Genomic DNA, 13,798 nt, shown 5'->3' with positions numbered 1-13,798 from the left:
CATCTGCCGCTCCCCATCACTCGCATTACTGCCTGAACCATCCCCCTGCCCCCCCCCCACAGTTTTGTCTTCCATGAGACTGGTCCCTGGTGCCAAAAATGTTGGGGACCACTGCCCTAGAGCCCATGCACTGCAACTACTGAAGCTTACACACTCTAAAGCCTGTGTGCTGCAACTATTGAGCCTGCGTGCTGCCTGCGCACCTAGAGCCCATGCTCCTCAACAAGAGAAGCCACCGAAATTAGAAGCCTGCGCACCGCAATGAAGAGTAGCTCCCACTCTCCACAACTAGGGAAAGCCCCGCACCGCAACGAAGACCCAACGTGGCCAAAAATTTAAAAAAAAAAAAAAAAGAGAGAAATGTAAACTGCTACTACAAACATCATAATAAATGTCAAGTTAGAGCCATGTCCAAAGTTTTGTTAGAAGGCAAGGAGAGGAAGCAACCGTCTCCCCAGGGGAGTTGGTGAAGGCTTTTGAAAGGAAGGAACTTTTAGATTGGTTCTTGAAAACTGATTTGGAGTTTAATGATCAGAGACTGGGATTGGTGTCTGATGTGAAAAGCCCTTTATGCATAGGAAGTGTCCTGCAAGGGAACAGAGGCAAATGGTTAGTTCACTGTGGGTGGATTTGGGTGGGTAGTAGAGCTGGAGGAGTAGGTTGGAGATGTCGAAGGACTTTGGAGATCGTGGTAAGGAGTTTAGATTTGTGTTGGCAATGAGGAATCGTCAGAGGTTTTAACACAGGAGAGTAGGTTGTATTCTACCCTTTGTAGCAGCGATTGGTTTAGAACAGTGGCACTCAAACTTTGCTGCATATTAGAATCACTTGGAAAGCTTGAAGTAAATGCCAGTGCCCAGGCTGCATACAGGAAAATCAGATTCTCTAGAAGAGACACCCAGGCATTGGATTTTTGTTAACTTCTCAGGTGATTCCAGTGTGCATCCAAGTTTAAGTACCAGTGGTTTGGAGAGGCGTGACAGCCGGTTAATGAACGAGGAGGCCATTGCAGTGGCCTGACTAGGAGATAAGTCTTTGAATTAAAGCATTGGGAGCAGGGATAAGGGAAGACAGAGTCAACCATTATTATTGTTCTTCAGTTTGCTGTATGTCTTCTCCAATAAAGTGGTGGCCCCTTGGGTACAAGGTCCAATCTTTGTACTTTGAATTCTTCATAGAGATCTGTGGGTAGTAAGTTCTCAATAAATATTTGCCTTGATAAAAGTCAGTTTTCTTTTGTTCAAGTACCCATAGTTGAGCTCTTAGGGCATTTTTATTTCATTTGTTTCTTTCCTTTTTGCTATTAAGTAGAAATTCCTTTAGGGATGAGAGTGGATGGAGATGAGACTTTTTGGTCAGTTTTACTTCCTTGTAATTCTGATTAAAGATTTAGGAAGTTAAAATCCAGTGATTAAAACAGTGTCTTCATATGGACTTGGTTTATCTGTGCTGTCTCTCATTAGCCCAGATAATTAAGTTGGCCTTTAACTCTTGGCGTTTGTGTAAAACCCAGTAGTGTTAATATACCCTTTAAAATAAAGAATCTAGATAGAGTACCTAGATTCTTAAAGTATTCTTAAGGTTTACCTTCCACAACATGTGAAAGGTAAACCTCAAAAATAATACCCAGGTTCTGTTAATCTAGGTAGTAACTCAGGATGTGGTACAGAAACTGACTTGGTTTGTGCACTTGAAATAATTTCTCTTTGCCAAACAAATTTATTTATGCATGGGGACAGTATTTTAAAATGCTGTGAAGCATTTCTGTGTCAACTTTTCATTCTGTATTCTAATGGAGGGGAGTTAGAACATAACAGAAATTAAGAACTTTAAAAATATTTGACAGCATTTATACCCCTCTGCCATTTTGTATTTTTAAAAATGTCAAATCTACAGAAAGTTAATGAGAATTGTACCATAACACCACCTCACCTTTACCTAGATTCACCAATGATTAATGTTTTGCCAAATTTGCTTTATGTCTTTTTTCCTGTCTGTATATATAGTTCTTTTTAAAGCCATATCCTTTGAGAGTTCCTTGCGGACACTGTGACACTTCACCCCTTAATACTTTTGCTTCTTTATTCTGAGAGAAAGGGTACATAACTATAATAAAGTCGCGTCACTCGGGATACTTGACATAAAACCAACGTGTAGTGCATATTTAAATCTTACCATTCACTTGTTCTCTAGCTTTTTTATTTTTCCTGATCTAGTATTCAGTCAAGGATCGTGCGTTGTATTAAGTTGTCATGTGTCCTTTCCTTTCAGTATGGATTAGTGTGCTCTGGTAGTCACAGGGTTTCAGGAATAGGAATGAAAACTCCCTTTAAAGCATGCTGTGGCCCAGCTTCCATGTTTACCTCCTTCCATGCCCCCCACCACTGTCTGGGAGTTGGCCTTCTTAGACTGATAGTAAAGTTCTAAAGTAGAACCTAGCACCCAGTGCAGACCTGCTTGTACACATCTTCCTGATGCTTGGAGAGGCTTTGTCCTAAGCAAAGAGTTACTGTCCATTTTAGGATTAAAGCCATTCAGGTTGCCTAGGTACCTGATTAAGAGAATGTGGTAGCGTTTGACCTACTGTATAGCACAGGGAACAATATTCAATATCTTGGAATAACCTATAATGGAAAAGAATCTGAAAAAGAATATGTATATATACACACACACATATACATAACTGAATCACTTTGCTATACACCTGAAACGAACACAAAATTGTAAATTATACTTCAATTTAAAAAATGGTTAAGAAAATAAAGAGAATGTGGTAATGTTGATGAGACTTTGGGAAAAGATTTTCATAGTTATCTCTAAATCACCTGAAACATTAGGAGTTAGGAATTGTCTTCTGAGGACATTTCTTTAGGACCACTGATCGTTATGATCTTGTCTCTGCATATTTCATGGGGCTTTAATTTTTTTTTAACTATTAAGAACTTCCCTACCCCACCCCACCTTTAAATAATCTACTGGTCGTGTCCTTTTTGCTCCTTTACTCTTCTTGCTTTACACTCCGTCCTGGGCAGACTTCTTTCTTGCTTCAGCTCTTGATGACCCTAAGATCTTTTGTTTCTGCCCCCATTCTCTTCTGAGCTCCAAACCCTCATTTCAGACCACATACTTTGCAGCTTCACCTTTCTGTTCCACATGCAAAACTGAACTCGGTATCTTTCTGTGTAAATCTGAGCCCTGGTTTGAATAATTGGGTGGGGGGTGAGAATGAGATGGTATTTGACCAAGGGACTAGGAACACTAGGCTCATGTCCTTTACCAGCTCCTGCCCTCCGTAACGCTTACCCCTCCCTCCTCTCCCCCCCCCCCCCCACACACTTACTGGGAAATAGGCCAACCAAAGGCAAGGCTTTGCTAACAAGACCATTTCCGTCTGAATGTGGAGTCTTGGAAGTTAGGTTTTACGAAATGTTTCTCAACATGGTTTTTTTCCATTATCACTCCCTTTAAGGAGCCTTTTTATTTTTACTTTTAAAAAAAATTTTTTTATGTCCATTTTTTTAACACATTTATTGGAGTATAGTTGCTTTACAATGTTGTGTTAGTATCTGCTATATAACAAAATGAATCAGCTATATATATCCCCATATCCCCTCCCTCTTGCATTTCACTCCCACCCTCCCTATCCCACCCCTCTAGGTGGTCACAGAGCACCAAGCTGATCTCCCTGTGCTATGCGGCTGCTTCCCACTAGCTGTCTGTTTTACATTTGGTAGTGTATATATGTCCATGCCACTCTCTCACTTCGTCCCAGCTTACCCTTCCCCCTCCCCGTGTCCTCAAGTCCATTCTCTACGTCTGCCTCTTTATTCCTGTCCTGCCTCTAGGTTCATTAGAATCTTTTTTTTTTAAGATTCCATATATATGTGTAAGCATACCGTATTTGTTTTTCTCTTTCTGACTTAGGTCACTCTGTATGACAAACTATGTAGGTCCATCCACATCACTACAAATAACTACAAATAAGAAATTTCATGTCTTTTTATGGCTGAGTAATATTCCATTGTATATATGTGCCACATCTTCTCTATCCATTCATCTGTCGATGGACACTTAGGTGGATTCCATGTCCTGGCTATTGTAAATAGTGCTGCAGTGAACATTGTGGTACATGACTCTTTTTGAATTATGGTTTTGTCTGGGTATATGCCAAGTAGTGAGATTGCTGGGTCATATGGTAATTTTGTTTTAATCTTGCTGTGATTTATGTCAAAGAGTGTTCTTCCTATGTTTTCCTCTAAGAGTTTTATAGTGTCCGGTCTTCCATTTAGGTCTCTAATCCTTTTTTTTTTTTTTTTTTTTTTTTGCGGTACACGGGCCTCTCACTGTTGTGGCCTCTCTCATTGCGGCTCCGGACGCGCAGGCTCAGCGGCCATGGCTCACGGGCCTAGCCGCTCCACGGCATGTGGGATCTTCCTGGACCGGGTCGCGAACCCATGTCCCCTGCATCGGCAGTCGGACTCTCAACCACTGCGCCACCAGGGAAGCCCTCTAATGCATTTTGAGTTTATTTTTGTGTATGGTTAGGGAGTGTTCTAATTTCATTCTTTTACATGTAGCTGTCCAGTTTTCCCAGCACCACTCATTGAAGAGACTGTCTTTTCTCCATTGTATATCCTTGCCTCCTTTGTCACAGATTAGTTGACCATAGGTGCGTGGGTTTATCTCTGGGCTTTCTATCCTGTTCCATTGATCTATATTTCTGGTTTTGTGCCAGTACCATATTGACTTGATTACTGTAGCTTTGTGGTATAGTCTGAAATCAGGGAGTCTGATTCCTCCAGCTCCGTTTTTTTTCCCTCAAGACCTCTTTGGCTATGCGGGGTCTTTTGTGTCTCCATACAAATTTTAAGATTTTTTTGTTCTAGTTCTGTAAAAAAATGGCATTGGTAATTTGATAGGGTTTGCATTGAATCTGTAGATTGCTTTGGGTAGTATAGTCATTTTCACAGTATTGATTTTTCCAATCCAAGAACATGGTATATCTCTCCATCTGTTTGTATCATCTTTAATTTTTTTCATCAGTGTCTTACAGTTTTCTGCATACAGGTCTTTTGTCTCCCTAGGTAGGTTTATTCCTAGGTATTTTATTCTTTTTGTTGCAATGGTAAATGGGAGTGTTTCCTTAATTTCTCTTTCACATTTTTCATCATTAGTGTATAGGAATGCGAGAGATTTCTGTGCATTAGTTTTGTATCCTGCAACTTTACCACATTCATTGATTAGCTCTAGTAGTTTTCTGGTGGCATCTTTAGGATTCTCTATGTATAGTATCATGTCATCTGCAAACAGTGACAGTTTTACTTCTTTTCCAATTTGTATTCCTTTTATTTCTTTTTCTTTTCTGATTGCCGTGGCTAGGACTTCCAAAACTCTGTTGAATAATAGTGGTGAGAGTGGACATCCTTGTCTTGTTGCTGATCTTAGAGGAAATGCTTTCAGTTTTTCACCATTGAGAACGATGTTTGCTGTGGGTTTGTCATATATGGCCTTTATTATGTTGAGGTAGGTTCCCTCTATGCCCACTTTCTGGAGAATTTTTATCAAAAATGGGTGTTGAGTGTTGTCAGAAGCTTTTTCTGCATCTGTTGAGATGATCATGTGGTTTTTCTTCTTCAGTTTGTTAATATGGTGTATCACATTGATTGATTTGCGTATATTGAAGAATCCTTGCATCCCTGGGATAAATCTCACTTGATCATGTTGTGTGATCCTTTTAATGTGTTCTTGGATTCTGTTTGCTAGTATTTTGTTGAGGATTTTTACATCTATATTCATGAGTGATATTGGTCTGTAATTTTCTTTATTTGTAGTATCTTTGTCTGGTTTTGGTATCAGGGTGATGGTGGACTCATAGAATGAGTTTGGGAGTGTTCCTCTGCAATTTTTTGGAAGAGTTTGAGAAGGATGGGTGTTAGCTCTTCCCTAAATGTTTGATAGAATTCACCTGTGAAGCCATCTGGTTCTGGACTTCTGTTTGTTGGAAGATTTTTAATCACAGTTTCAATTTCATTACTTGTGAGTGGTCTGTTCATATTTTCTGTTTCTTCCTGGTTCAGTCTTGGAAGGTTATACCTTTCTAAGAATTTGTCCATTTCTTCCAGGTTGGCATAGAGTTGCTTATAGTAGTCTCTTAGGATGCTTTGTTTGTCTGCGGTGTCTGTTGTAACTTCTCCTTTTTCTTTTATAATTTTATTGATATGAGTCCTCTCCCCCTTTTCTTGATGAGCCTGGCTAATGGTTTATCAATTTTGTTTATCTTCTCAAAGAACCAGCTTTTAGTTTTACTGATCTTTGCTATTGTTTTATTTGTTTCTATTTCATTTATTTCTGTTCTGATCTTTATGATTTCTTTCCTCGTACTAATTTTGGGTTTTGTTTGTTCTTCTTTCTCTAGTTCCTTTACTTGTAAAGTTAGATTGTTTATTTGAGATTTTTCTTGTTTCTTGAGGTAGGCTTGTATTGCTATAAACTTCCCTCTTAGAACCACTTTTGCTGCATCCCATAGGTTTTGGATTGTCTTGTTTTCGTTGTCATTTGTCTCTAGGTATTTTTTGATTTCCTGTTTGATTTCTTCAGTGATCTCTTGGTTATGTAGTATCATATTGTTTAGCCTCCATGTGTTTGTGTTTTTTACGTTTTTTTCCCTGTAATTGATTTCTAATCTCATAGCGTTGTGGTCAGAAAAGATGCTTGATATGATTTCAATTTTCTTAAATTTACTGAGGCTTGATTTGCGACCCAAGATGTGATCTATCTTGGAGAATGTTCCCTGTGCACTTGAGAAGAAAGTGTAATCTGCTGTTTTTGGATGGAATGTCCTTAAATATCAATTAAATCTATCTGGTCTGTTGTGTAATTTGAAGCTTGTGTTTCCTTATTAATTTTCTGTTTGGATGATCTGTCCATTGGTGTAAGTGAGGTGTTAAAGTCCCCCACTATTATTGTGTTACTGTTGATTTCCTCTTTTATAGCTGTTAGCAGTTGCCTTATGTATTGAGGTGCTCCTATGTTGGGTGCATATATATTTATAATTGTTATATCTTCTTCTTGAATTGCTTCCTTGATCATTATGTGGTGTCCTTCCTTGTCTCTTGTAACATTCTTTATTTTAAAGTCTATTTTATCTGATGTGAGTATTGCTACTCCAGCTTACTTTTGATTTCCATTTGCATGGAATATCTTTTTCCATTCCCTCACTTTCAGTCTGTATGTGTCCCTAGGTCTGAAGTGGGTCTCTTGTAGACAGCATATATATGGGTCTTGTTTTTGTATCCATTCAGCAAGCCTGTGTCTTTTGGTTGGAGCATTTAATTCATTCACGTTTAAGGTAATTATCGATATGTATGTTCCTATGACCATTTTCTTAATTGTTTTGGATTTGTTTTTGTAGGTCCTTTTCTTCTCTTGTGTTTCCCACTTAGAGAAGTTCTTTTAGCATTTGTTGTAGAGCTGGTTTGGTGTTGCTGAATTCTCTTAGCTTTTGCTTGTCTGTAAAGCTTTTGATTTCTCCATCAAGTCTGAATGAGATCCTTGCCAGGTAGAGTAATCTTGGTTGTAGGTTCTTCCCTTTCATCACTTTAAATATGTCATACCACTGTTTCCTGGCTTGTAGAGTTTCTGCTGAGAAATCAGCTGTTAACCTCATGGGAGTTCCCTTATATGTTATTTTTCATTTTTCCCTTGCTGCTTTCAATAATTTTTTTTTTTGTCTTTAATTTTTGCCAATTTGATTACTGTGTGTCTTGGCGTGTTTCTCCTTGGGTTTATCCTGTATGGGACTCTCTGCACTTCCTGGGCTTGGGTGGCTATTTCCTTTTCCATGTTAGGGAAGTTTTTGTCTATAGTCTCTTCAAATGTTTTCTTGGATCCTTTCTCTCTTCTCCTTCTGGGACCCCTATAATGCGAATGTTGTTGTGATTAATGTTTTCCCAGAGGTCTCTTAGGCTGTCTTCATTCCTTTTCATTCTTTTTTCTTTAATCTGTTCTGCAGCAGTGAATTCCACTATTCTGTCTTCCAGGTCACTTATCCGTTCTTCTGCCTCAGTTATTCTGCTATTGATTCCTTCTAGTGTATTGTTCATTTTAGTTATTGTATTGTTCATCTCTGTTTGTTCTTTAATTCTTCTAGGTCTTTGTTAAACATTTCTTGCATCTTCTCGATCTTTGTCTCCATTGCTTTTCCGAGGTCCTGGATAATCTTCACTATCATTATTCTGAATTCTTTTTCTGGAAGGTTGCCTATCTCCTCTTCATTTAGTTGTTTTTCTGGGGTTTTATCTTGTTCCTTCATCTGGTACATAGCCCTCTGCCTTTTCATCTTGTCTCTCTTTCTGTGAATGTGGTTTTTGTTCCACAGGCTGCAGGATTGTAGTTCTTCTTGCTTCTGCTGTTTGCCGTCTGGTGGATGAGGCTATGTAAGGCTTTTGCAAGTTTCCTGATGGGAGGGACTGGTGGTGGGCAGAGCTCAGTAAAACTTTAATCAGCTTGTTTGCTGATGGGTGGGGCTGGGTTCCCTCCCTGTTGGTTGTTTAGCCTGAGGCGACCCAGCACTGGAGCCTTCCCCAGGCCCCTTGGTGGGGCTAATGGGAGACTCTGGGAGGGCTCACGCCAAGGAGTACTTCCCGGAACTTCTGCTGCCCATGTCCTTGTCCTCACGGTGAGACACAGCCACCCCCCCACCCCCGCCTCTGCAGGAGACCCTCCAACACTAGCAGGTAGGTCTGGTTCAGTCTCCTATGGGGTCACTGCTCCTTCCCCTGGGTCCCGATGCACACATTACTTTGTGTGTGCCCTCCAAGAGTGGAGTCTGTTTCCCCCAGCCCTGTTGAAATCCTGCAGTCAAATCCCGCTAGGCTTCAAAGTCTGATTCTCTAGGAATTCCTCCTCCCATTGCCAGACCCCCCAGGTTGGGAAGCCTGACGTGGGGCTCAGAACCTTCACTCCACTGGATGGACTTCGGTGGTATAAGTGTTCTCCAGTTTGTGAGTCACCCACCCAGCAGTTATGGGATTTGATTTTATTGTGATTGCGCCCCTCCTGACGTCTCATTGTGGCTTCTCCTTTGTGTTTAGACGTGGGGTGTGTTTTTTGGTGAGTTCCAGTGTCTTCCTGTCGATGATTGTTCAGTGGTTAGTTGTGATTCTGGTGCTCTCGCAAGATGGAGTGAGAGCATGTCCTTCTACTCCGCCATCTTGAACCAGTCTCCCAGCAGGCAGATTCTTAACCAGTGCACCACCAGGAAAGCCCTAGATTTTTTTGATGATAGTCATTCTGACCGGTGTGAGGTGATACCTCATTGTAGTTTTGATTTGCATTTCTCTAATGAATTGTGATGTTGAGCATCCTTTCATGTGTTTGTTGGCAATCTGTACATCTTCTTTAAGGAGGCTTTTTAGACTTTTCTTTTTTTAGTATTGTCACCCTCCTACCCATGAAGATTTAATACCACAAATACACAGTGTATCTGTTTATGTACTGCATATATGTTTGCTTAAGAACAAGTAAGGTATTTTAACCCCTGAGAACCAGTTTTTGCCCCCTTGGGGCGATATTGCCCCATTGAGAATGCATGTTTTAAGCTAAGCTGGAGGCAGTCTAAAATCTAGAAACAACCGAGACCAAAACGTCTGCTTGCTGTCTTGCCTACCCACAGAAAATTTACCTTAGGCTCACATCTGAGTGCTGAAGCCAGGGTTTCATCGTCTGGTTGTGATTTTTACTCACAGTAATAACAACATAATATTGTGCACAGTATATACTCGTATATGTAATTCAAGTGTTTTAATACTCAATATTTATTCGTACTGCTTGTGATGTACTCTATTTTTATTCTGTATTCTTTAAAAAAGTAGTTTTATTGAGATAATTTGCATACTGTAAAATTCAGCTGTTTTTATTTTATATATTTTTTGTTGTAAAAAGAAATGCTGGTTGTGACCCACTGACTTGCAAAAGCATGACAGCCAGCCAGCAGAGCAATGCCAAGGCATAGCTGGTCTAGAGACTACCCACAGTCCACCAGAGAGGTGAGAAGGAAGATGTGGCAGAGTCCTAACCTTGAACCCCTGTAGTTACTGTAGTCATTGGATTTTGTTTTAATAAATGCCCTTGCACTTGAACAAACTGGCTGTTTTACTCCTTGGTAGGGGTGAAGGCTGGAGAGCTCATGGCAGGGGAGGGCTGCAGTGAGTGTTTTAAGCCCACAGGTAAAAACTGGTTTGGTGGCAGCCAAAGGGCTTGCCTCCCAAGGAAGGTGAAATGGGCATCTTCATTCTGTGTTTTGTGATGCCAGCACACATAACCCTCTCCCCACCGAAAGAAGGTGAGTGGGGAGATGGTGGGAGGGAAGATTGGGTTTATCCATAAGAATATTGGAGAGAGTGGGATCTGTATATTTGATTAATTTGCTGTCATTAATCTGTTAAAATGGGATAGAGCACTGAGGAAGTGAATTAGGAAACTACTAAGTTTTCATTAGGAGAATGGAAGAAGAGAGGGTCTAAAGAATGAGGTGTAGCTGTGCTTTGTTGGGGTCTATACATGGTCAAAGGGAGGCCTTGCCTATAGCTAGAGGGAATCAGCTGTGAAGACATGGAAGTGAGTGGTCGGAAGGTCCAGAGGGGAGATTTTGCCCCTGCTTACTATTTTTTTTTTGGTCGCGCCTTGAGGCATGCAGGATCTTAGTTCCCCGGCCAGGAATCAAACCTGTGCCCCCTGCAGTGGAAGTGTGGAGTCTTAACCATTGGACCACCAGGGAAGTCCCTGCCTCTGCTTACTTTTGACCCCAGTGCCAGGCAGGGCAGGAAGATGGTAGGACCAAATAAAACTGAGGCATCCCATCCCAGAGCAGCAGAATAATAAGAGCAAATATTCATGGAGTGCTTACTGCATGCTAGAAACTAAACATTTTATATTCTCAGACTTAATCTTTTAAAACTGTGAGGCTGTAGGTTATGTTAGTGCTCCCCAACACCCCATTTTATGTTGAAGAAACTGAGATACAGGGAGGTAAAGAAACTAGTTCAGAGTCACACAGTTACTTGTTCTTACATGTAATGTAAATGCAGGGCACTGGAGACCCTGACTTGAAGTGGTGAACCCACTGCCTCTGGGACCATGTCTGCTGCACCAAACTTCTGAGGAGTATAGCCTACCTGGGAGATCCCATGGTCTTCATTTAAGTTGCTTAGTCTCCAGGTTGCTACCCTGAAGTTCACTCTTAGAGGCTGGTGACCACAATACTAAAAATAATATTGTCCTAGAGAATATTTATAGTTTTTTCACTCCCTCTTCTTGAGTACAGACTGTGCCTATCTGGGAAATACCACTTATTTTAGGACTCTAGAGTTGGACACTTAAATGGTAGGACTTGTTAAGTGGTAGTCATATTTCAAGTTAGTTCTACAGACATTTGCATGCTTCCTAAGTGCCCTGTGATGTACTCGGTGCCAGGGTGACAAATGTTATCACAATCTGGTAGGGGAAATAGACACAACCAATGTTTAAATTGCAGTGAAACAATGTAAGTAGAACAGTAAAAGGAACATTAAGGAGTATGGGAGATTAGGAAGAACTTCCCAGAAGAGTTAACATTTGAGTTGTGTTTTGAAGGATGAATAGGAGTTTGCCTGATAGGTAAGTAGTTGCAGAATAATTAAGTGAAAATTGCTAGAGAGATGAACAGAGGCTTCCTTCTGATATTATTGCCAGTGTGTTTAGATTCTTAATGATGTAGTAGAAGGAGTTTCCAGTTGTAAAATCTCCCCTTTTTCACTAGTGTCCTGAAATGCCATTGGGATCCTATGCCTCAATGGTAGGGTTGGACAACTACTAGGGATTATACTTTGGGCCAATTGTAGGAGGGACAAAATTGCTACCCACGTAGCACCTGCAGGTACACTGCAACTCTGAGCAGAGTTTTCTACTTGTGTGAGAAGATGATGGTATTCCCTGTAGCCTAGCTCCAACCCAAGACTGATTGCAATTGCTCGGTGAGATTTTTCTTCTCTTATATATAAATGGTTGATTGATTGCTGTTACTGAGAAGGTATTAAGCATTCAGCCACGAAAGTTTGTTGAGCACTGACTTTTTTGTATGGAGGGTAGGTGAGAGCCATACACAGAAATTGGGTTTTTGAAGTATAACATGCATTCAGTGAAGTGTACAGATATCAAATATACTGCTCGATGGGTTTTTAACATGTGTGTATACCTTTGTAACCACCCACATTCAAATCAAGATGGAGAACATTTCCAGCACCCCAGAAGGTTCTCTTGCGCCCCTTCTCTGGTAATGCCCATTACTCCCCCACAATCTCCCCTGAGCACTATTCTGACTTTGTCACCAAAAATTAGCTTTGCCTGTTCATGAACTTTATTTAAATGGAATCATACAGAATGTACTGTTTTATATCTGGTTTCTTTTACTCAGCTTTGTAATTGTGAGATTCATACAAATTGCTGGAGAGCACTGATAACCTGTCAGACTGTTAGGAAGACACCCAGAATGTGATTTATGCCGCGGAGAGCTGGTATGGGTTTATTGGTGGCATTTGTTTATTCAGTACCCATTTACAGGCGCCATACACCAGGAGCTTTGCAAGGGCTTGGGACTAGAGATGAAGAAGGTCCTGCATCAGGGACTTTCAGTCTAATGAAGGAGATAGACACATACATGATTAGACATAATACACATAATTAAAGTGAAGAATTGGTCAACTTTTATGGATGAAAATGGTTTTTGAAAGATTTTCTAGAGGAGGTGGAATGTCTTCTGATTGTCAGAGGATTACACTTTTTCCAGGTGGTCAAGTACAAGTGTGGCGATGTGAAGCAGCATGGTATCTTCAGAGACCTGCATTAGTGATGCTTTGATTTTAGATTGATTAAGATGTGTAAGAATGCCAAAGATATCACTTTGGGAAGAAATTTTGAGGGAAACCTTGGTGTGCAAGTTTGGCTTCTGTTTTAGGTGGAGCTGTGGGAGATGACCACTCTAGTGAACGGTTGTAAATGCATCATTATGGAGAAGGCAGAGAATGGAAGTCAAATTTGGTGATTGCTGTAGCCAAGGAAAAACTCCCTGCAGTGCTTTATTGTTGATGTTGTGGAAGACTTCTATGAGGTTAGATAAAACTACAGAGATGCTTATAATGAATGTGGTATTTTTTTCAATAATTGAGATGACTTGAGATGTCCCGTTAAGCCATCGAAAATTTCCTAAGGGTGGATTTTGATGCAGCATCTCTCCTTAATTGTGGGGTTTTGTAGCAAAGTGTGTTCCCCCTTCTGTCAGCTTGCTGAGGCTACCATAACAAAATACCACCGACTGGGTGGCTTACACAGAAATTTATTTTCTCACAGTTCTGGAGGCTAGAAGACCAAGATCAGGGTGGCTGGTTTGGTCTCTTCTGAAGCCTCTCTCTTTGGCTTGCAGTCCTCCTTCTCACTATGTCCTCACGTGGTCTTTTCTCTGTGTTGTCTGTGTCCTGATCTCTTCTTCTTCTTTTTTTTTTTTTTTTGCGGTACGCGGGCCTCTCCCTGCTGTGGCCTCTCCCGTTGCGGAGCACAGGCTCCGGACGCGCAGGCTCAGCGGCCATGGCTCACGGGCCCAGCCGCTCCGCGGCATGTGGGATCTTCCCGGACCGGGGCACAAACCCGTGTCCCCTGCATCGGCAGGCGGACTCTCAACCACTGCGCCACCAGGGAAGCCCTGATCTCTTCTTAAAAGGACACCAGCCATATTGGACTAGGGCCCACTCCAGTGACCCCCATTTTT

General features: G+C 41.1%; 1 protein-coding gene across 4 annotated transcripts in view; it reads left to right on the top strand.

Annotated features, from left to right (window-relative positions):
• Positions 1–13,798, top strand: part of CHD6 (chromodomain helicase DNA binding protein 6) — a 210,268-nt gene that overhangs the window by 16,338 nt on the left and 180,132 nt on the right. The window contains exon 2 of one of the 4 annotated variants that reach the window (XM_067708163.1): positions 12,992–13,144. The exons of the other annotated variants lie outside the window; for them this stretch is intronic. The gene's annotated coding sequence lies outside the window, so the exon portion shown is untranslated. The remainder of the gene's footprint in view (positions 1–12,991; positions 13,145–13,798) is intronic. 4 annotated transcript variants of the gene reach the window in all.

This window comes from Pseudorca crassidens, chromosome 15, assembly GCF_039906515.1.
Source record: "Pseudorca crassidens isolate mPseCra1 chromosome 15, mPseCra1.hap1, whole genome shotgun sequence".
In the NCBI taxonomy this organism is placed as follows: Eukaryota; Metazoa; Chordata; class Mammalia; order Artiodactyla; family Delphinidae; genus Pseudorca; species Pseudorca crassidens.
Note: the sequence above shows the minus strand (reverse complement) of the source record. Positions and strands in the feature narration are given on the sequence as shown.